The sequence below is a fragment of the Neophocaena asiaeorientalis genome, unplaced genomic scaffold, assembly GCF_003031525.2.
Source record: "Neophocaena asiaeorientalis asiaeorientalis breed wild unplaced genomic scaffold, Neophocaena_asiaeorientalis_V1.1 scaffold648, whole genome shotgun sequence".
Lineage (NCBI taxonomy): Eukaryota > Metazoa > Chordata > Mammalia > Artiodactyla > Phocoenidae > Neophocaena > Neophocaena asiaeorientalis.
This window is the reverse complement of record NW_020172781.1, coordinates 36198-60521: the sequence shown is the minus strand read 5'-3', so window position 1 is coordinate 60521 and position 24324 is coordinate 36198.

Sequence of the window (24324 nt, the reverse complement as noted above, 5' to 3'; positions counted from 1 at the left end):
TAGGATAAAGTAAATACCTCTCTCTGTAGGATTCTCCCTATTATGTGTGCAGGGGTCCAAAGCCCCCTTCCTGTCATCCCTCTCTCCTAAAAGGTGGAAAATATAGGAAAGGGGCTTCTGGGGAGCAGGGCTCACAAGCCACACACACTGGCCGTCATTTCCCTCCAGGAGTTTGCCAAACATCTACCCGGTACAAGTCCTAGACCTACATCAGCAGGCGCGGTCCCTGCTCTCTGGGAACATGTCAGAGCCTGGCACACTCTTTAATGTGCACTAAGATGAATGAAGCATATCATCCAGTCTGCCATAATGGAGCACAGACCTCTCTGGAATAACACAGAGTACGGTTGTTTTCAGAATAGGGCAGGGACACCTGGAAAGAATCCCTGACTGAGGGGAGGTAAATTTTGAACTGGGACATGAAGCAGGTAATTTCAATAACACAAGAACAATGATAACAAGAGTGAGCATTTATTGAGCACCTACTGTATGCAGCACTCCCTGTGCAGAGGGATTTCCAAATGGCTACCTCTTTTAATCCACCCAACGGGCATAGGCTGTGAGTGGTCCTACCACACCCAGGCTCCAGATGAGGAATCTGGGCTGCAGGTAGGTGACCTGCCAAGGTCATGCAGCTCTTGAGTGGCGCAGCTGGGCTAAAAGCTCAGATGTGTCTTAACCTGGAGCCCGTGTACTTAATCACCCACTGCATGCCCTGCATCGTCTTCTTCCTCCTTTCTTAGTTTTGAACCAGAGGGTGAGTGAGGGAGAATCAAGGAAAAGAGATGCAAATCAGGCGGCAGTTGAGCCTCCGTTTAATTAAGGAAGGTAGTGGGGGGAAGGGAGCCCTCACCCCACACACCACCGTGACATGACAGTATCGCAGTGTGTTCTCTGGAAGAGGTACCAAGCTCATCCGTCAGCAGCCAATGGACCAGATGGGAAAATAAACCCCAGCTATCAATTCATATATGTCCAGCCCTCTTTAGGGGAGATCCATTCCAGGATCTGAGAAGCAGATCAACGCTTCAAGAAAAGTCTGATGTTTTAGGCAACAACCCTACATTCTACAATAGTATGATCTACAGAGGAAGGTCCTCCCTACCCACAATGGGCCCTTGCCCCTCCCTTCCTTCTCCCTTCCCACTGCACACACCATGACTGCCTGTTTATCTGAACCATAAGGAAATTAAAAGGGTGTAGTAGGCATCTCTAAAGATGGCCACATCCTAAACCTCAGGACCTGTGAATCTGCTATGTTCCATGATGGCAAGGGGGAATTGGAATTACGGTTGCTACTCAATTGACTGTAACATACACTGGCTTATCTGGGTGGACCCAGTGTAACTGGGGGGTGGGAAGGGAGGTGGGCAGAAGGAGGGAGGAGAGTCAGTGTTACAGTGATATGATGTAAAAGGCTTGATCAGCCAGCGCTGCTTTGAAAATGGAAGGGGCCGTGAGCCAAGGAGTGGGGGCAGCCTTGAGAAACTGGAAAAGGCAAGCCAACAATTCTTCCCTAGAGCCTCTGGAAGGAACGCAGCCCAACCTTGATTTTAGCCCAGTGAGACCACATCTGACCTCCAGAGCTGTACATCCCAAGAACCCAGCACAGTGCCAGGGACAAAGCAGCTGCTCAGTAATGACCTGTGAACTATCTAGAATCCTCTTTCTTCTCATCGGGCTAAATATTGCCACCATCTACCCCAGCACTCATGCTGGTAACCGGGTCTACACGTGTATCTCCCATTCGGTGCTGTCAATTCTACTACCTCAACAACACTCACATCTATCCCCTCATCTACATTTTCCCTGCCTGTGTCTTGGATAAGACTCTCTCAGTTCATCTTGTCTGGAGCACTGCAATGGCCTCTGTCATGGTTAGTTTTATGTGTCAATGTGGCTAGACCATGGTAGCCAGATATTTGGTCAAACGTCAGTCCACGTGTCACTGTAAAGGCATTTTTTTTTTAAAAAATGAGATTAACATTTAAATCAGGAGATTCTGAATAAAGCAGATTACTCTCCACGATGTGGGTGGGCCTCACCCAATCAGTTGACGGCCTTGTGACAAAAAGGCTGAGATTCCTCCAGGGACAGGAAATTCTGTTCCAGAGTGTCTTCAGACTCAAACTGCAATAGCAACTCTTCCCTGGGTCCCCAGGCAGCCTGCTGGCCTGCCCTGAAAATTCTGAACTTACCAGCATCCACAATCACATGAGTCAATTCTTTAAAATCTCTTTCTCTCTCTGTGTCTCATTCTCTCTACGTATACTTTTTATATTTTATAAACATATTTATATTTTATATATTTACATAAACATGATATTTATATAATTATAAATTGTATATAAATGTATACATATTCATAAATTATAGTTTATGAATAGTAATTATAATTCATAAGTTATAATAAAAGATTATGTACTATATAATAAATAATATATGGGTTATTTATATTTATAAATTATATATATGCATGCTATCTGTTCTGTTTCTCTGGAGAAGCCTGGACCAGCCTCAAAACTAGCCTCCCTGCCTCAAGCCTCGTTACTCCTGTCCATTGTCACTCCTGTGTCTTTACTCACAAAACTTCCTTTGTCTGGGATTAACTCCTTCCAAATTAGTCTCCCACATGTTCCAAGTCCCAGCCTTCCCCAGCTGGTCCCAGCCCCACACAGAATTGTCCATCTGAGATCAGTCAGGGTCAGACTCCAACCCAGGTTGCTCTGACCCCAAAGTTCATGCTCTTTAAGGTGGCTCAATGTTACACTCATAACCTAATTCAATTGGGCGTTTTGTTTTGTTTTGTTTTGTTTTGTTTTGTTTTGTTGTTTTGTTTTGTTTTGTTTTGTTTTGTTGTTGGTTTTTTTTTGCGGTACTCGGGCCTCTCACTGTTGTGGCCTCTCCCATTGCGGAGCACAGGCTCCGGACGCGCAGGCTCAGCGGCCATGGCTCACGGGTTAACACTCACATCTATCCCCTCATCTACATTTTCCCTGCCTGTGTCTTGGATAAGACTCTCTCAGTTCATCTTGTCTGGAGCACTGCAATGGCCTCTGTCATGGTTAGTTTTATGTGTCAATGTGGCTAGACCATGGTAGCCAGATATTTGGTCAAACGTCAGTCCACGTGTCACTGTAAAGGCATTTTTTTTTTAAAAAATGAGATTAACATTTAAATCAGGAGATTCTGAATAAAGCAGATTACTCTCCACGATGTGGGTGGGCCTCACCCAATCAGTTGACGGCCTTGTGACAAAAAGGCTGAGATTCCTCCAGGGACAGGAAATTCTGTTCCAGAGTGTCTTCAGACTCAAACTGCAATAGCAACTCTTCCCTGGGTCCCCAGGCAGCCTGCTGGCCTGCCCTGAAAATTCTGAACTTACCAGCATCCACAATCACATGAGTCAATTCTTTAAAATCTCTTTCTCTCTCTGTGTCTCATTCTCTCTACGTATACTTTTTATATTTTATAAACATATTTATATTTTATATATTTACATAAACATGATATTTATATAATTATAAATTGTATATAAATGTATACATATTCATAAATTATAGTTTATGAATAGTAATTATAATTCATAAGTTATAATAAAAGATTATGTACTATATAATAAATAATATATGGGTTATTTATAAATTATATATATGCATGCTATCTGTTCTGTTTCTCTGGAGAAGCCTGGACCAGCCTCAAAACTAGCCTCCCTGCCTCAAGCCTCGTTACTCCTGTCCATTGTCACTCCTGTGTCTTTACTCACAAAACTTCCTTTGTCTGGGATTAACTCCTTCCAAATTAGTCTCCCACATGTTCCAAGTCCCAGCCTTCCCCAGCTGGTCCCAGCCCCACACAGAATTGTCCATCTGAGATCAGTCAGGGTCAGACTCCAACCCAGGTTGCTCTGACCCCAAAGTTCATGCTCTTTAAGGTGGCTCAATGTTACACTCATAACCTAATTCAATTGGGCGTTTTGTTTTGTTTTGTTTTGTTTTGTTTTGTTTTGTTGTTTTGTTTTGTTTTGTTTTGTTTTGTTGTTGGTTTTTTTTTGCGGTACCCGGGCCTCTCACTGTTGTGGCCTCTCCCATTGCGGAGCACAGGCTCCGGACGCGCAGGCTCAGCGGCCATGGCTCACGGGTGCAGCCGCTCCGCGGCATGTGGGAATCTTCCCGGACCGGGGCACGAACCCGTGTCCCCTGCATCGGCAGGCGGACTCTCAACCACTGCGCCACCAGGGAAGCCCTGGGCATTTTTTAATTCTGGAAATTTTCAACATATAATAAATCAGGTAAGGTAGAGGAAATATATAATAAATCCCTCCTACCCATCTCCTAGCTTCAACAATTATCAGCTCATGGCTATTCTATTTCATCTACACCTTCCATCTCCCTCCCTCATCTCTTGCATTATCTTGACGCAAATCCCAAACATCATACCAGTATTCAGATTTCTAGTAATCTCATGTGTCATTAATTATTTTTTCAGTTTTTAAAATTTTTTTCTTATTTTTTTTTCTTCCAATTTTATTGAGATATAACTGACATACAGCACTGTAGAAGTTTAAGGTGTCCAGAATAATGACTTGACTTAAATACATCACGAAATGATGACCACAGTAGGTTTAGTGAACCTCCATCGCCTCATATAGATACAAAATTAAAGGAACAGAAAAACTATATTTTTTCCTTGTGATGAGAACTCTTAGGATTTATTCTCCTAGCAACTTTCATCTATAACATCCAGCAGTGTTAATTATATTTATCATGTTGTACGTTATATCCCTAGTACTTATTTATCTTATAACTGGAAGTTTGTACCTTTTGACCACCTTCATCCAATTCCCCCACCTCCCACCCCCCGCCTCTGCTAGCCACAAATTTGATCTCTTCTTCTATGAGGCTGTTTGTTTGTTTTTAAAGTATAATTGATCTACAACACCATGTTAGTCCCTGTTACACAACACAGTAATTCAATATTTCTAGACATTTCAAAATCATCTCCATGATAAGTCTAATCACCATTTTTTCAGGTTTTTTTTTTTTTGATTTGTTAAGAATCAGGATCCAGATAAGATCCAGGTAATTCCAGACACAGATTGTGATAAGCTGATATCATGAAAAAAAAGCACTTCCCAGGTTCCCGGTAAGACACCTAAAACCACACTCACGGGAAGAAAGGTCCCCGGACTGCATTCAAAACAGATATCATGCAAACCAAAACCACAACGAGATATCACTCCACACCCATCATGACGGCTACTATGAAAACAAACAAACAAACAAAAACAGAAAACAACAAATGTTGGCAAGGACGTGGAAAAATTGGAACCCTCCTGCATTACCACTGGTAAGAATGCAAAATGGTGCAGCCACTGTGGAAAACAGTATGGTAGTTCCTCAAGAAATTAAACATGGAATTACCATATGATCCAGCAAGTCCACCTCTAGCTATATACCCAAAAGAACTGAAAGCAGGGACTCGAACAGATATTTGTACATCCATGTTTCTACCAGCATTATTCATAAGGTGGAAACAACCCAAGTGTTCATCAAATGATGAAAAAAATGAACAAAATTGTGGTATCTACAGACCATGCAATATTATTCAGCCTTTAAAAGGACGGAAATCCCACCACTTACTACCACATGGATGTACCTTGAAGACATTATGCTAAGTGAAACAAGCCAGACACAAAAGGACGAATATTGCACAGTCCCACTCATATGACCCAAAATAGTCAAATTCATAGAGACAGAAAGTAGTGGTAGTTGCCAGGGGCTGGGGGGAGAGGGGAACGGAGAGTTAGTATTTTTGGAGTATGGAGCGTCAGCTTGAGATGATGAAAGAGTTCTGGGGGTGGATGGTGATGATGCTTGTACAAAGTTGTGAATGCACTCCACGCTACTGAACTGTATATTTAAAATCGTTAAGATGTTCAGTTTTATGGTACGTATATTTTAGTAGAATAATAAAGAAAAAAAGAAATATAGTTGTGTCTAATTTCCTTACCATTTCAGCCACTGGAAAAGTCCTAGACTCCATGTCAAGGCAGAAGAATAACAGTGTGCCAGGGGACACGTGAAGGAGAGATCATTCCAGGCAGAGTGAGGCAAGGAAGAATAACCACTCTGTCCAAGACATGGAGTAATTTTCATTTTCTTCTGTTGTTGCCACTCATGTTTTCAATTTTCTAAAATTGCTACAGCTCTGGGTTTTCAAATGTCAGGGACAGAAGTCTTCTCTCCATACAGAATCTCCCAGAACACTGTCATCAAATTATACACTGGACAACAATGCCGTTAACATTCATCTATGTCACAGATGAACATCATATTTTATAGCAACTAGTCTTTTTAAAAAAATGCAACTTTAGACCAAAGGACATGGACTTGGCTAAGAGAGTGGAAAAAGAAGCAAGCAGGAAGGGAAATGTTTTTCAAAGAGGTTTCAAGATGGGGAGGAAAAGTCATTGGTGATAAAATGTGGATTCTGTGGGACGAAAGCAACATAATTTAAAGGACAGTGTGGATTTACCCACTTTCATAGGCAAGGAGAGAATGGCTGAGGACACACTCTGAAGAATTTAACACAGTTATACAAGTAAAAGAACTGATTACCATTACATATACTTAAGTAATATATAATTTTTTGACTCTTCATCTTATGGCTTCCAGATCGAGGAGCTAGTATGGTCCAGGTTCGGGTGAGAATCTCATCAGTGAGTGTTCCACCCTCTTGACCTCATCACCTCCCAAAGGCCCTGCCTCCTCATACCATCGCCTGCTGGGTGGAGGGGATAAGTTTCAATATCCGGAATTTGGAGAGAGACACAAACATTCAGACCATCACAGAGAGGAAGACAGCCAGTAAATGCACATTACATGGGGTGCAACAGCTTCATAGATATGAATTTCCTTTAGAGATAATGAGACTGTTTTGAAACTAGAAAAGGCGGCGGTTGGTCCACATTGTGAATACAGTAAATGCCACTGAATCTCTCACTTTAAAATGGTTAACTTATATTATACGAATTTTGTCTCATTTTTTAAGTGTTTTATCGATTTTACCACACTGTGGATGATTTAATCTCTTAATTTCTTAAACTCACTGTGGAGCTTAATCTTTCTGGGGAAACTCAGGGTGTGTCATCCACGCACATCAGTTATCTCCCCCAAGTGGTGAGGGATCTGGGGTGTCAAATGTCAGTCCAGGGTTGAGAACTCTCCCTAAGGGATGCGATTTCACAGGCACTTCCAGCCTGCAATGGAAATGGCAAAGTAAGTGGGCTCCAGCTGGTGGCGCTGAAGATACAAGCACAGAGTCACAGGTAGAGCAGGTGTCAACAGTGCCACCTGCACCAAAGTTCACACACTGTTGCCATCAGCATTCTTCATTGTTTTGCCTGCTGTGTTATGTTTCAGTGTTTGAAAACACCTCACTTTTTTCATCCACTTTATCACCAATGTGCACTCAGTTTGTCTCTAGCCATTATTGTAAACAGTAGCTGGGATCATTCTTATTTCTCTTGGGTAGACATGTAGGAGAAAAATTACTAGATCAGAGGATTATGAATTTTCAACATGAGACTATAACATGAAGCTGTTTTGCCAAAGCACTTGTGCCAATTTGCATTCCCGCTGCACCCCACATCCTTTTTCATCCTGGTTTGTCAGATTTTTTTTTTTTTTTTTAATTTTTGCCAAACAAATGAGTGTAAAATACTATCTCATTCTGGCTTTGATGTGCCTGACGATTAATGATGTTCAACATCTCTTCATGTATTTATTAGCCATATATGTCCCTCATTTGAAATGTCTGTTCATGTATTTTGCCGCTTTTTCTATTGGGTCGCTGAGCTATACTTACTGATTTCTAAAAATTCTTTACATATGCCTGATAATACTCTCCTTTGTGAGTTCTGTGTATTGTATTTTCTCCCAGTTGGTAATGTGTCTTTCACCTTTTAAGGTTTCTGTTGATGAGCAAAATTCTTGATTTTAACAGTCAAGTTTATCCATCTTTTTCTTTTTAAAAAACAAAAAACACTAAATATTTGACAAGAGGGAACTGATCAAATAAACTATAGTATGCCCAAAAAATATTTTTTGAAACGGAAAGATGTTTGTAATTTAATATTGAGTCAAAAATAAGCATATCAAAAAAGTATGTTTCTTTAAAGTTTGATAATATACTGTGTTAGCAAGCTTGTGGACTAAGAAGCTCTCTCATTCATTACTGGTGGGTGGCGTGCATTGATACAATCTCTAGGAAATGGAATTTGGCAACGTCTATCCAAAATTTTAATGTACATATAATTTAACCCAGCACGTCCTCTTCTGGATATTTACCCAACCAATATCCTCACCTGTGTGCCAAGAGACACAGAATAATAGTCACTGCAGCTCTGGTTAATAGCAAAAGGTTAAATTATGAGATAGCCATAGGGTAAGATACTAGGTAACTCTTTAAAAACACAAAGTAGTCTATTGTATTATAATGAAATCATCTCAAGGCCTATTGTTAAATGAAATGAGTAAGAGGTTTTTGTATGATACCATTCGCAATACAAATATTTAGAGCTTTGTAACTTCTTTGCATGCATTCTTTGTATAGACTATCTCTGGAAAAAAGCAAAAGAAACAGGTAACTCCTTGCTTCCCAGGAAGGGACCTGAGTGGCTGCAGGGCAGCCTCACAATCTTTTCAGGTAAAAAATATTATTATAATCATTGGAGATGAAGACACTATGAACAGAGCATTCTTGAAGACCCACTGGGGCAAAAAGAAAAGAATCCAAGGAAATCACCTCTATTAATTCACTCCAAGTGTCGTGATCATTTTCTCTACTCCAGGCTCTGTGGGATAATAATAGCACCTGTGCCTTGGGGTGGTTTGGTGATTAAATGACACCCTATAAGCAGGAATTTGCACCCCATGAGAGCTCAATAAATAGGAGCTAGTTATTAAAACAATATTTTTTCGTAGTATAATTTATTTTACAGGTTACCTCACTTGGTTTTGCCAATAGCTCTTTACATTAAATACGACAAGGATGGCTTCTATCATACCCATTTTAGAGAAAACTGAGGCTCAGAAAGGTTAAGTCCATAAGGGTTCCTCACCCAGCTTTGGAGAACACAGAGGGGGCTTCCTGGAGGTGGCGGTGCCCGACCACAGACTCTGCCACCAGATGCATGGGATCGTATCCGGGCTCTGGTGTTCACGCACTGTGGGACCCTGAGCAAGTTCCTTAAGCTCTCTGTGCCCCCATTTTTGCATCCGTAAAATGGGAACAATAAAGCTACTGCTTCCTAGAATTGTGAAGATGAGATGAGCTCATTCGTGTTAATTGCTGCAGCCAGTGAGGCTGTTAAAAATCAGATCACATCACTCTTCCACTAAACCCTTTCATTGGCTCCTATCTCACTTGGAATAAAACCCTAATTCCTTCCAGGGAGGGGCCCACGAGGTCTGACAAGGGCTTGGTTGTCCAGCTACCTCCCTCTCTGGTCTCATCCTTTAACTCACTCCTCATCGGTCAACCGGCTTCCTGGCGGTGCCTTAAACACACCCAACTCCGCCCTGCCTGCAGGCCTTTGGACCTTTTGTTCCCTCTGCCAGGAAGGCCCTTCTCACAGGTATCCCCGCGGCTCCCTTGGCCACTTCAAATCTCGCACAAGTGTCCCTTATCAAGCCAATCGTCCCTGACCACCTACCTCCTTATCCTAAGGGGTTATTTCTCCCTGACACTTATCACCATATATCTGTTTATTTGTGGATTCATATCTCGTCCTTAAACATAAGCTTGACGGGGGCAGGTAAGTCCTCTGTTTTGTTCATCACTGCATCCCCGACACTTAGAACAGGACCTCTCACCCTTCGGGCCCCTGGTAAATAATAGCTCCCCCAAGAGGCAGGAGGGAAGGGTGTTTCGGGCAAAGGGGGCACAGCCCGAGCAAAGGCATGGCAGTGGGGAACGGAGCATGACCCCAGCAGGAGCCGCAGATGGCTCCTTTGACCTGGCTTCGCCTCTTCAATTACGGAAATGGCCTCTGCATACCACCAAAAACTCAGATGCGTTGATTCCTTAGAATCCCAGCTAAATAAAACACTTTGGACTGACACGTCATCCAAACCCTTCTTTATCTCCCTCGTCCTTTCCCAGGGCCGCTGCCGCCTTAGTCTCCAGCCCCCAAGGCTAGACGTACAGCCAGCCGGGTCCCGACCAGCAGCCTGGGGGGCCTTGGGAGGGCCTGTATCTAGCAGAATGAGGGAAAGACTTTGGGGGAGAGGGATGCATCCCTAGAGCAAAGCCGCCTAGTGGAGCATTGTCAGCTCACAGCAAATAAACAGGAAAAAAAAAAAATACTAGAAAGGGCCTGCATCTCCTCTACCCCTTTAAGAAAGACACCTCTGGACTCTGGCTGGAGGTCGCAGCAGGAAACCAAACACACACAGAAGGGCTGCCCAGCCAAATAAATAGTCATTTATTAAGGTACTTGTCTCCACAGCAGGAAATCAGCATGGGGGTCAGGAGCCTCCCGAAGTCGGCAGGCATCTTTAAGAGAGAGGGGGGAAGAAAACTTGATTTGAAACACTTGTCTCCAGATGGGACCAGTAAAAACGCAGGCCCTCAGACTGGTTTCAAACCTTGCAGGAAAAGGAAGAGCAATGAACAGCTTTCTAGAAACTTCCAGGCCCGAAAGAATGGCCCTCTCCAGGCCACCATGCAGGCTACATTGCCTGAGCTCCCACCAGACCTGTCCCCCCATGGCTTCCTCTGGGTTTCTGGCTGGAGCTAAGATGGTAGCCCAGTGGCGTGTTTCGTTTCTGCAAAAGGAGGTTGTCTTTGAAATGGAACCAAGACAAGGTCTGAACAGGTAATTCCTGAGCAGGGAAGCTCTGGGCAGTGCATCCGGGATGGGGCCTCTCCAAGAGACAGGCTGCCTTGAGCACTGTTGGTCTCCTTTCCCAAAAGCTGCATGCTCTCTTCTTCCATGGAGCCATGCAGTTTTCTCACTTTGTCTGGAACACTCTCTCCACACCACCCCGACCATCCCCACCATCACCACCTTCTCATCCTTTAGACCCCGGTCCTCCAGGGAAGCCTCCTCTGATCACTCTGACAAGCTCAGACGCCATGCAACGGACTCTCCTGTACCTACCCTCTCTCCAAAATGCACCTTGGCGATGCTTATCACAGCTAGCATCTCACATCTGATACAGGTGCAACTGTCTATTGCCATTCTTCTCCAGTCCTTCTGCCGTGCTCACCATGAGGGCCACAGTGCACGACACATAGTAGGCCCTCAATTAATATGGGTTCAATGAATGAATAAATGGACCCTCAGAAAAAAATGCGCTCGGGCTCCGATGCAAGCGTCCAAACTCTTGAATGTATGCACGAATGAGTGAATGAGCGAATGAATGAATGCGTGAGCGAAAGAATGAATGAGTGAATGAATGAATCAGAGTGAGAGATGAATGAGTGAGAGAATGAATGAACGGGTGATTAAATGAGTGAATAAGTAAGCAAAAGACTGAGAATGAATAGTGATGGCTCCCTCAGGGGTGGCCCCGGGGTTCATACCTTTTTTCTGTCTCTCCTTTTCTCTATTGCCATTAGCGAAGGAGGTAGGAGAGTTTGGCATGAATACGGCTCTAACCAAAACACGTAGGAAGAGGAGGACATTTCCCAAAGGGGCACCTGGTTGGGAGGCTTCCAGGCAGAAGCTGACCCGCAAGGGGCAGCTCTGTCCCTGACCCCTTTCACCTTCCCTTGTTCTGATCTTTATGGGGCCGTCTGCCTTTTAGCATCAAAGGAGACAGCAGGGCCCTGATTTGTCCCACAACCGCTCTATAAAAATGTAATTAACCAATAACCCTCTGTCTGACAAGCAAACCATCTTCCTGTTTCTTCTCCCATAAAAAGCATTTGACAGCTCTGTTCTATCAGCTTATAAAACCTGGAGAGAGTCGACTTAGCCCTCTTTGGAATGAAAACCCTCAAGGGGGGAGCACCCAAAGTGGGGAGAAACACACCTCTGATCTCCCAGGCAGTCGGCGGCAAAGTCTCTGGAGGTTTCTAGGGAAGGAAAGGGAAGCAAGTCATTTTGGTCCGATCTGGGACTGGACAATGCAAGTCTCACCTAGAAAGGGCAGGGGGAGCTTGGAGATGTGGAGAGCCCAGGCCTGCCGCAGCCATAGGCAACATTCTCACCGCTGCTGGAAAGGTCATTCCTTCATTTAGTCACTCAACAAACACAGATTAGGCACCTACTATGCACTGGGCATTATACTAGGCCCTGAGGGTTCAAGTTCAGTACAACATGTCATTCAAGAAACCCACATCTATAAATATGCATTTAGTTTACATGATGATGGAGCACTTTGAATTGATAGACATGCAAAAGGTGTGTAGAGTCCAGCATTACATGGATGAAGCAGATTATAAAACAGTAAGGACACTATGGTTCCATGTTGATTTTTTTTTTAATGAAAGAAAAAAATAATGGAATTTGAGGGAGGGGTGATAGAATTGTTCTCTATCTTGATTGTGGGAGCTATGTCATGGGTTGAATTGCATCCCCCAAAAAGATACGTCCAAGTCCTAACCCACGGTACCTGTGACTATGACCTTATTTGGAAACAGGGTCTTTGCTGATGCAATTAGGCAAGGATCAAGATGAGATCATCCTGGATTAGGGAAGGTCCTAAATCCAATGAGAGTGTCCTCATAAGAGGACGGGAAGGGAGATTTGATACACATGGGGAAGAGGACATGGGAAGACAGAGGCAGAGATCGGAGTGATGCAGTCACAAACCAGGGAATGCCTGGAGCTGGAAGAGGCAAAGAAGGGTCCTTCCCTAGGGCCTTCAGAGGGAGCGTGACCCTGCTGCCACCTTGGTTTCAGACTGCTGGCTTCCAGAACTGTGAGAGAATAAATTCCTGTCGTGTAAGCCACCAAGCTTGTGTTAATTTGTTACAGCAGTCACAGGAAACATACAGGGTGGCCACCAGACTAGATGCATTGAACTGTTCACTACTATTCTACTGTATTTAAATTATGCTTTGATTTTTAAAGTATTTTAAAAACAGGGAGCTTAAGGACTTGAACACACACTTCTCCAAAGAAGATACACATATGCAGGAAAAGACTTTCATCGTCTTCATCAGTCAGGCGGAAATGCAAATCAAAATCACCATGATATACCACTTCACACCTAGTAGGACGGCTATTATCAAAAACAAAACAAAATAACAAGTGTTGGTGAAAATGCAGAGATATTGGAGCCCTCATACATCAGTCGTGAGACTGTTAAATGGTGCAACCATTGTGGAAAGTAGTTTGGTGGCTCCTCAGAGCTAAACACAGAATTACTGTATAATCAAGCAGCTCCACTCCTAGGAATATACACAATAGAGCTGAACGCAGGGACCCAAACAGATACTCGTACACCAATGTTCACAGCAGCATTATTCACGATAGCCAAAATGTGGAAGCAACTCAAGTGTCCATCAACAGACGCATGGATAAACAAGATGTGGTACGTACCTACAATGGAAAATTACCCAGCCTTAAAAATAAATGAAGTTCTGACACAGGCTACAACATGGATGAACCTTGAAAACATGACGCTTAGTGAAAGAAGTGAGGCACGAAAGGACAAATATTATATGATTCCTCTTACATGAGGTACCTAGAACAGAAAAATTCGTAGAGAAAGAAAGTAGAATAGAGGTGACCAGGGGCTGGAGGAAATGGGTGTTAGTCTTGAAGAGGGGTACAGAGTTTCTGTTTGAGATGATGAAAAAGTTCCGAAAACAGATAGCGGTGATGGTTGTACCATATTGTAAATGTACTTAACGTCACTGAATTGTACACTTAAAATGGTCAAAAAGGTTAAAATGGTAAATTTTATGTTGTCTATTTTACAAATATATAAAATATGTGTACATATATATTTTTTTTTTTTTAATAGGAGAGATGCCTAGATGCTACCAAGGACTTGTTTTTGTTTTCTTCTTCATAATTTGTGGTGTTTTTAATACTTGTTTTACTATGAATATATGTTGTATAAAGAATTCACAGTCTGGGGCTTCCCTGGTGGCGCAGTGGTTGAGAGTCCGCCTGCCGATGCAGGGGACACGGGTTCCTGCCCCGGTCCGGGAAGATCCCACATGCCGCGGAGCAGCTGGGCCCATGAGCCATGGCCGCTGAGCCTGCGCGTCCGGAGCCTGTGCTCCGCAACGGGAGAGGCCGCGACAGTGAGAGGCCCGCGTACGGCAAAGAAAAACAAAAAAAAACAAAAAAAATTCACAGTCTGGTGGGGGGATAGATAAGGAGATCAGCTACTACAGTATACGGTAATGTACACACAGAGCCAGGGCATCTAAATCAGACTGTGGGGATACCACGCAAGAGTCTCCAGAGAGAGGGCAATAAGCAGGAATGAGCCAAGCAAAGAGGTGGGGTGGAGGGGAGAGGACATTCCAGTGGAGAACTGACATAGGAAATGCAAAACACTGCCCAGTTTGATTCTTGGCTTGGCTACCTATTTGCTGTGTGTCATTGGGTGAGTTAGTTAACCTCTCTGTGCTTCAGTTTTCTCTTCTGTAAAATGAGGATCAATAATTGTACTTACCTCACAGGGTGCTGTGAGAATTCAGTGAGTTATTACATATAAAGCAATTATAACAGTGCCCAGCATGTAGTAAAGACTATGTGAGAGTTAGCTTTTTTTTAATGACTATAAAGAACAGGAAATTTCTGGAAATAGTACAAAAGAGAAATGGAATGGCTAAAGGAGCCTGGGGAAAGTGCAATGTACGAGCCATCTTCAGTGAAATGTAAAGCAAATAAAGCCTCGGGAAAAAAATAAAGGGAAATCGCAAATCTGAAAATAAAGTGTCTTATGATGATGGGATTACGTTTTGGACCAAGATATTTACAGCTAACAAAATTGAGTTAAAATGGGTTTTGACTAAGTGAAAAGATGCTGAAAATGCATAAAGGAGTCAGGCTTGAAAGACTGAATATAAGTCAGCCTCCTTGTTAGAGAAAGCTCCACCGTATTCAACATTTGGAATTGATGACTTGGTGGTTTCCTTTGGGGAAGAAAATATCTTGACATTTCCTGGTAAGTCTTCCTTCCTACCCACTTGCTCTCAATGACATTCTCTGTCAGCATAATGTCCCTGCTTGAGCACTGATGGGTGTGTGTGTGTTGATACGCAGGATGTTAGCAGTTTGTAGGCTCAGGTCAGTATCTGCCATCTTCATGAAGATGCAAGCAATTCTACCGCCTAAGCCCCCCCTTCCAGTCACAAATCACCGTTCAATGGATTCCAGGATCTCAAAGCTGTGGCATAAATTTCCAAGCCAGAAGAAAAGCATGGAAGCCTTAAGTGCTGGGTTTCAACCCTCTAGACTCCCTGGAACCACTGTCTGGGGTTCTGGCAGCATCAATATGGCCCTTTCATCCTTCCAAGGGATATGGATAGTGTGTTAAGCCAATGAGAGATCGCATGTGGTCTCTGAATGGAAGCCACAGCATGTACTTCAAGGCCCTTGGACACACTTTGAAATTCTGAATGACGAAACTCTGCCCCTCATTCCTCTGCATTATCGTCTTTTAGATGGGTACAGCAGTGTTTTATTCTGGCACAGAATAAAAGGTCTTAAAGTCTTTGAGGGAAGGGAGGCGGGGTCAGTGTAAGCCTATAAATATTAGGACTTTATTTCACATTTGAAGGAAAGGTTTGGAAATATCCTTTTATCCATTCAGCTTCAAGTAATAGAATATCTCATTACAGTGCCTTAAATTAATAGGCATTCATTTTTCTTACATAAGAATTCTGGAGGTGGTCAGCTATATATCTTGATTCAGCAGCTCAACAATGTCCTGACCAAAGTTTTGACAAAGGAGCTCCCACAGCTCCAGCCATCACATCTAAATTCAAGACAGGAAAAACACGGAAGGGGAAAGTGCCACATCTGTCCCCTTTTTCTAGGAGAATAAATTTTTTCCCAGAATCTCTTGCAACACACCTTTTGGACAGAACTGGGTCACGTTCCCTCCAGGTGCAAAGAAAACTGGGAAATTAGGGATCAGAACTTAGACCAATTATGACCCATAGCCTGGGAGTCACTGTACCACCTTCACAGGCTGGTAGAGAGAATTAAATGAAATGATCCATAAGGAACTATTGGCACTGTGCCTGGCATACAGTGTGTTCAACAACTGATAACTATTACTCAAATTCTGAGTTTCTGTGGTTCATTTGGTCTCTTCTTTAAGTCATCTTGGCCTGGGTAGTCTTTGGCCCCAGCCATGCCAACCGATCAATCTTTATAGGCACTTTGAGATGTCCAAGATCAAAGCATGCCAGAGCATTTGTTCCTTCTTCTTTTTCCTTTCTACACAAATCAGGAAGTACCTAGATTAACATCTAACAACCTGTACATGAAGAAATACATCAAAGAGTGATGAGAGGTTTAATTCAAAATAGAGAAAGACAAAGCACCTCCCAGATCTCTTAAAACCCATAGCTGTCGGGGAAGGCCTCAAAATTAGACTCAAAGACTTTCTGCCTGGCTTGAACCATGAAGAAATTTCTCAGGTGATGGAATTGGGAACATATGTCTTGATTCATTTGGGGCTCTGCAGCCTTATTAAGCCAAGTCAATAAGAGGAATTATTTAAGTGACATTGTATTCCATACCTTTAATATAGAAGAGAGAGAGAGAGAGAGAGAGAGAGAGAGAGAGAGAGAGAGAGAGAGATGGAGAAGGGGGGAGGGGGAGAAGGAGGAAGAGGAAGAAGGGAAGGAGGAGAAGAGGAAGCGGGGGGAGGAAGGGGAAAAGAGGGAATGAAGCACACATGTGGGGAGGGATGAGTGAGCAGGCATGGACCTTTGCCTAGAACCCCATGGTAGGCGTGGGAGTGTGTCTGGTATCTAATTTCTGCTGGCATGTGTGGCCGGGAGAAGCACATGTGTGACCTGACCTGGGAGGAGGTCAAAATGACCCACAAACAGCTGAGCATTCCTGATCATTCCATTTTCCAATCCAGGGGTTGTTTCCAGGAGCTCAGCAATTTCTGCCCCCCTCCACAGTCTCCCCACAGCCATGATCTCCCATGCACTCCCCTTCACCTCTCCCTGCCCATGGGAGAGCTCACCCAGATGCCAAAATGCGGAGGCCGGAGGGGGCAGTGGAGTGGGGGCGGGGGTGAGAACACTGCAGGACTCAGAAGATGACACAAGACAGCTTACTCAGAAGACAGAAACGTGATCTGTCCTCTCATAGGCAGGCACCACTCGCCTGGGGGGTCAGGAGCCGCCAGGTGTAATTAGCCTAAGCCCCAGCAGCAGGCGCTGTGCCCCATTCAGGTCAGGACCCTGTTCCTGGTATCTGTGTCTACTGCCTCGGCAGCACGGCGTTATCCAACCACTGACCTAGGGGAGCCTCCCAGCAGAGAAGGGGCCTGCAGCTTGCTTCTTGGATGGCCATGGCCATGGCCATTATTCTAGGAAAACTAATAATAATAATAACAGATAGTTCGTAATAATGATTGGTGATAATAATAGAAATAATAATATTACAATCATAATGACCACCTTTTGAGGAGAGACTTTGTGGCAGGTACTTGGCAAGGTGGTTAATGCACCTTGCGTTAAGGATATCACCGTCCTCGGGGGGTTGATGGGTGGGTACTCATCAAACCTATCCAACAACCCCACAAGGAAGGTAACATCCTCATGTTCCAGATGATGACAGTGAGAAAAGCAGGAACTGAACTCAGCGTTTCTGGACTTCCAGGCACAGATGCTTAACTGCTATGTTCTATCAACCAATGATGGCTTTCAAAATATGCTGCTACTCTTCCAGCTTGTGAGTGAGCTCCAAACTCCAACCTAGGACTCTGAGAACTGGATTCGCTGGATTCTAACCCAAAATTACTAGCCCTTTATCCTCTGGTTTGAGGAAGCCTTGCATACATGGTGGTAAGTACATAGCAGGACAAAGCTGAAAAGGAAAATTGACCCCCGATCTTGGAAGGCATTAAATAAGGTGTGTGAGGAAAACACTGAAACAAACTGAACTGGCCTCTCTTTCGATGTATGTATTTCTGAACATCCTTCTCTGAGCCCAACTTTTGTAACAGGCCCCATACATGAGTACTGGGACCCACAAAGCATTTATTAAGCCCCTGCTGGACACGATAGGCTGCTACAGGCACTCTATAAAATGCAGGGAGGGTCCAAGTAATGACTCCCTAAGAGGGTCTAATCATTGATTGAGGCAGGAAACACCTAATGCAAAGATGTTCGTCAGTGCCTGCACTGTTTTAGCTGATAGCTACAAATCGCTGTTTTGTAGCACCTGGAGCAGGCAGGTGAGTTGGAGAAAGCAAGTATTGTCCTCTCCCGGCCATCAGTGTCCACAACTTCCCCACCTGCTCACAAAACAAACATTCTCTGCATATTCTTCCTGCTCCCACTACATATCCTTGAGGTGAGAATGAACTGTCCCCCCCCACCTCCATAACTTCAGAACCATCAGTGTCATTGGGGGCAAAGGTGCACACGGAGGCTGAGAGTTTTCTCAGATGGGATCCAGCCCAATCCCTCTTATATCAGAATGCCTTGTTTACCCATTAGTGGAGCTTTGGACACTAGCAGCAGACAGGCTGGCTCCAGGGCATTTAAAAGGTCACAAACTGAGAGCCCAGGAAGGCAATCAGCTGGGATTCTGATCAACTGAGCTTCCAGGGATGAACATAGTTTTCTAAATGCACCAACAATGTGCTTTGTCCTAGAGGACACTGGGACCCATCGGTCAGAGGTGAGCCTCTCTAGAAAATGATCTTTCTCTCCAGCCCACGATGGCTAATAAATAACCCTCGGGCACCTGCCCTCAATCGGAAGCACTGCCTGAATCACTCTGACCTTGGGGAAACTGAGATGACCTTGGGGGAACTTGGTAAAATCACTGCCTTGGAGAAACTGAGGCAGTAAAACTAAATGGGACCCATGATCCTCAGGAGTATGCTCTAATCCCAAACTGTTGGAATAATAAGGACTTAAACATAACAGGCAGAGCCTTTTTAAATCACTTGTAGGCACCAAACATTCCTGCTGAGCACTCTAGATGCATTCTCTCATTTAATACAAAAGCCCTAAGAGGTACCTACTTTTATCCCTATTTTACAGGTGAGGCTCAGAGAAGTTAAGTCACTCACCCAAAGTTATCCAGCTAGTTAAGTGGTGGAGCTGGGATTTGAACCCAGGTCTCTAAATCGAGGTTGGCCTCATCCAACCTAGAAGGGAGGAAATGGATGGAATCTAGCAGAGGAGAATTATAAAGGTGTCAGGGCAGAGAGCTTGGTGAGGCCCAAATTGGAAAGAAAGGGTATTTTTGTTCATTGTTTGTTTTTCCCAGCACAGTTCAGGGCAGAAGGTGCTCTGACAGGCTGAACTGGTCAGACTTGGGGGTAATATTGTGATGGACTTAGAAGATAAATGCTGACTCACCATTTGAATGTTTTATAGCAGGTAGAAAGCACAGGGAGGGAAACTTGTTGGCTAGTATCTTAGAAGAAGAAACTCTCCTTATTTTGTAGATGTGGAAACTGAGACAGATGGAAAGTGTCCTGCCTAAACACGGACTGGGATTATTGGTTTCCTGGTTCCTAGAACACCTCTTCTTTAAATAACAACAGTAACAACCACAGTAGTAATAAAAGTGGCCCACATTTTACTGTGTGCTTTGTATGTGTCAGGCTCTGTGCTAAGCATTTTATATACCTATAAATACAACATTGTTCAATCTTCACCAAAACCTCACAGATAATTTCAAAGGCTCAGAGAGGTTGAGTCAATCACCTAAGTCACACAGCTAGTAAATGGCAGAAGTAAGATTTTAAAATTTAGGCAGCCCGACTCCAGAATCTGAGCTTTTTTTTTTTTTTTTTAATTTTTTGGCCACACCATGAAGCATGTAGGATCTTAGTTCCCTGACCAGGGACCGAACCCACGCCCCCTGCGTTGGAAGCGCAGAGGCTTAACCACTGGACCACCAGGGAAGTTCCCAGAATGTGACCTTTTTTTGGGGGGGGGGGTTACACTTGCCTCTCACTGTTGTGGCCTCTCCCGTTGCGGGGCACAGGCTCCGGACGCGCAGGCTCAGCGGCCATGGCTCACGGGCCCAGCCGCTCCGCGGCATGTGGGATCTTCCCGGACCGGGGCATGAACCCGTGTGCCCTGCATCGGCAGGCAGACTCTCAACCACTGCGCCACCAGGGAAGCCCCAGAATGTGAGATTTTAACTCTTCAGCTCTGCTTCCTTTACAGAATAGCATTCATCAACAAACACTGATTAAGACCCCACAGGGTTCTGGGTGAGTGAGAGGTTCTGCCTATCCTCCATGAACTCACCAGTGCATCAAAGAAACAAACACATACATAGGGAATTTAACACAGTGTAAAAATGCTTTGAGTGAAGGAGGAAGCAAATAACCACCTGAGGTGGACAAAGACTATCAAGAGATGTTGTCTGAAGGGCTTCCCTGGTGGCGCAGTGGTTAAGAATCCGCCTGCCAATGCAGGGGACACGGGTTCGAGCCCTGCTCCGGGAAGATCCCACATGCCGTGGAGCAACTAAGCCCGTGCGCCACAACTACTGAGCCTGCACTCTAGAACCCGCGAGCCACAAATGCTGAAGACCACTCGCCTGGAGACCGTGCTCCACAACAAGAGAAGTCACCGCAATGAGAAGCCCGCACACCGCAACAAAGAATAGCCCCCGCTTGCGGCAACTAGAGGAAGCCCGCACGCAGCAACAAAGACCCAGTGCAGCCAAAAATGAATAAGTAAAATAAATACATTAAAAAAAAAAGAGAGATGTTGTCTGAGCTGAGTTTTGAGGGATAAGCAGGAATTTACGAAATGAAAATAGGGAAAGGCATTTCAACAGGGGGAACAGCAAAGTGTGAGGGGAGAGCTATGAAGCATGTTGTGTCTCTAAAGAACAGCAAGAATGTCTAGCTGGCTAGATTATGAAGTGGGGAAAAAGCCCAAATGCCTACCGACAGGTAAATCAATTTTCTAAAAATATGGCAGAACTCTACAATGGAATATTACTCTGCGATAAAAAGAAACAACTAGTATATGCAATAATATGGATGAATCTCAAAGCCATTATGCTGAGTGAAAGAAACCAGACCAGACACAAAAGAGTATATACTATATGATCCCATTTAAATAAGATTCTCGCACAAAAAAACTAAATGAGAGAAATCAAAAACAATGGTTACTTCTGCAGGGGAAGTGTCACTAGAAAGACAATGAAGGAAGCTTCATGGTGATGGAAATGTTCCATATCTTGATTGTGGTAGTGGTTAGATGGGTGTGCGAATTTGTCAAAACGTGCCAAATAAAACTTGTAAGATACGTGCATTTTATTATGTGTAAATTATATTATGATTTGAAAAGAGAGAGAGTAGAATGAAGTGGAGACGGAAAGAGAGAGAGAGAGATCTTAGTCTGAAGGATTGTGTATGCCTTGTACGGAAATTGGACTCCAGAGGGTAGGAGGGAAGTTATTGGGATGTTTACACAGAAGGGTAACGTTGTGGCTTGATTTGAGAAGAATCATTCCAGACTCAAAAGGAGGACAGAGAACTGGGGGAGGCAAGGAAGAAAATTAGGAAGCTGGTACCTAAGAAATGGCTACAGATTCAATTAACGCAGTTGCCATAGAGATTAGGGAAGGGATGGGAACATTCAGAGGCAGAAGTGGGAATGCCTGGATACCGACTGGATGTGGGAGGTAAGGGGCAGGAAAGAGCTTTGGATAATTCTAAGGTTTCCAGGGGAGCAGGTAAGTGTCAGCATCCTTAACAGAGATGGACGCTTTTTTTTAAGGCAGGTTTGGGGACACAAGAGGGAGTTAGAGTAATGAGTTTAGGTTAGGTTTACACGTGGTGAGCTTGAGGGGCTGGTGGGACATCTAGGGGGTGGATATTCATGGAGCAGATGGATAGCGGGGACAGGAGAGAGACTGGAGAAAGGCAAAGAGAGATTCAAGAAACAGAAGTGGGGGATGGTTATAGAAGTTACCATTGAGAACATGCTTCCTGCCTTCATGACATCTCTTGGTCCTCACGACACACACTGAGGAAGCTATCTCCATAGAAGGACATATGATTTGCTCAAAGTCACCCAACTGGTAATGGGAGAAGCCAAGATTCAAACTTGAGCTAACTGACCCCAGTGCTGAGGAAGGTTCCTGACCAACATGCCACACGAGTGCATAGGACCCCTCCAGGAAAGCATTCACCGAGCTGAAGCAGACCTTCCATTGGCCCATAGCTTTTTGCCCCAAAGTCATCGTCACCTGCCTCTTCCCATCATGCAGTTAAAATCAACCAAACCTGACTGAGTACCCTAGGCTTCAGGGAACACTCAGTTTTAAAGGACAGGGTTCTTCCCCTCTAGGAGTTTACAAATTCAAGGCCATCCTCAGACTCACACATTTGAGGAAGCGTATATTCCATGCAGGGGTTCCTCAAGGCCAAATTTAGATCTGGTTCCCAAAATAGATTCACCTCTCCCTATAAACCAATTCTGGGCTCAATGTGCATACCCTAGTCTTATATAGGTAGCAGGAACCTGCATCAGTCCTGAAGACAGTTCTTGCAAACGTTCACTCAACAAATGTTTATTAACTGCTGGCAATGTGCTAGGCATTGTGATAGGCACTGGTGAATACAAGTGTTTTAAAAAGATAGAACTTAAAGTATCAGCAAAGCAAGGGCATCAAAAAATTAAGAAGGAAAGTCTTCTTTAAGAATTTCATATTTTATATCCACCCTTAAAAAACATACAAGTAATCATAATAGCAAAAGTTGAATTTAGGGACCTCCCTGGTGGTGCAGTGGTTAAGAATCCACATGCCAATGCAGGGGACACAGGTTTGATACCTGGTCCGGGAAGATCCCACATGCCGCGGAGCAACTTAAGCCCATGAGCCACAACTACTGAGCCCACGTGCCACAATTACTGAGCCCACGCGCCGCAACTACTGAAGCCTGTGTTCCGCATCAAGAGAAGCCACAACAAAGAGTAGCCCCCACTTGCCCAACTAGAGAAAGCCCACACGCATCAACGAAGACCCAACACAGCCAAAAAAAAAAACCGTAAAATAAAATTTAAAAATTGAATTTAGGGCTTCCCTGGTGGCGTAGTGGTTAAGAATCCACCTGCCAACGCAGGGGACACGGGTTCTAGCCCTGGTCCGGGAAGATCCCACATGCCGCGGAGCAACTAGGCCCGTGCACCACAACTACTGAGCCTGCACTCTAGAGCCCGTGAGCCACAACTACTGAAGCCCGCGCATCTAGAGCCCATGCTCCGCAACAAGAGAATCCACCGCAATGAGAAGCCCACACATGGCAACGAACAGTAGCCCCCACTCGCTGCAACTAGAGAAAGCCCGCATGCAGCAACAAAGACCCAACACAGCCAAAAATAAATATAAATAAAATAAATTTATATTTAAAAAATTGAATTTAAAGGGTATATTTTCAGTACTCTGGGTCTCTAGTCCAAGAAAAAGACATTAGTCCCCAGTCTTTATGGAACTGGATGAAATGTTTGAGCATGGTAGTTTTTGAGTCAGACAGGACTTGGTTCAAATCCCATTTCTGCTACTTTGTAGGTGTATGATTGTGGACTAGTCCCTTAAATTTTGAGTCTTGGTTTTTTCATCTCTATAAATGTGAATAGAAACAACACGCTCTTAGATTTGTTATATGGATTTCATAGAGTAATGTCAATAAAGTATACGGTCTAAAGCAATATATTTAGGTTATATATTTGTATCTCTTTTTATGAGATCTTCCTTCTCCGTGGTTGTATTAGTTATCTATTTCTGCATAAAAAATCACCATGAATTTAGCATCTTAAAACAATGCACATTTATTATCTCACAGTTTCTGCACATCAGAAATTCAGGCATAATTTACCTAGGCTCCCTTTTTTTGAGTCTCTCACAAGCTTGAAATCTAAGTATTGGCCAGGGTTGGGGTCCCATCTGAAAGCTCAACTGGGGAAGGTTCTTCTTCCAAGCGCACTTATGTTGTTGTCAGGATTCAGTTCCTTCTGGGCTATTGGGCTGAGAGCATCAGTTCCCAGATGGCTGTTAACCAGAAGCCACCCTCAGTTCCTTGTCACATGGGTCTCCCCAACATGGCAAGTTGCTTTATCAAAGCCAGCAAGGGAGAGAGTCTGAACAAGATAGAGTTTACAATTCCA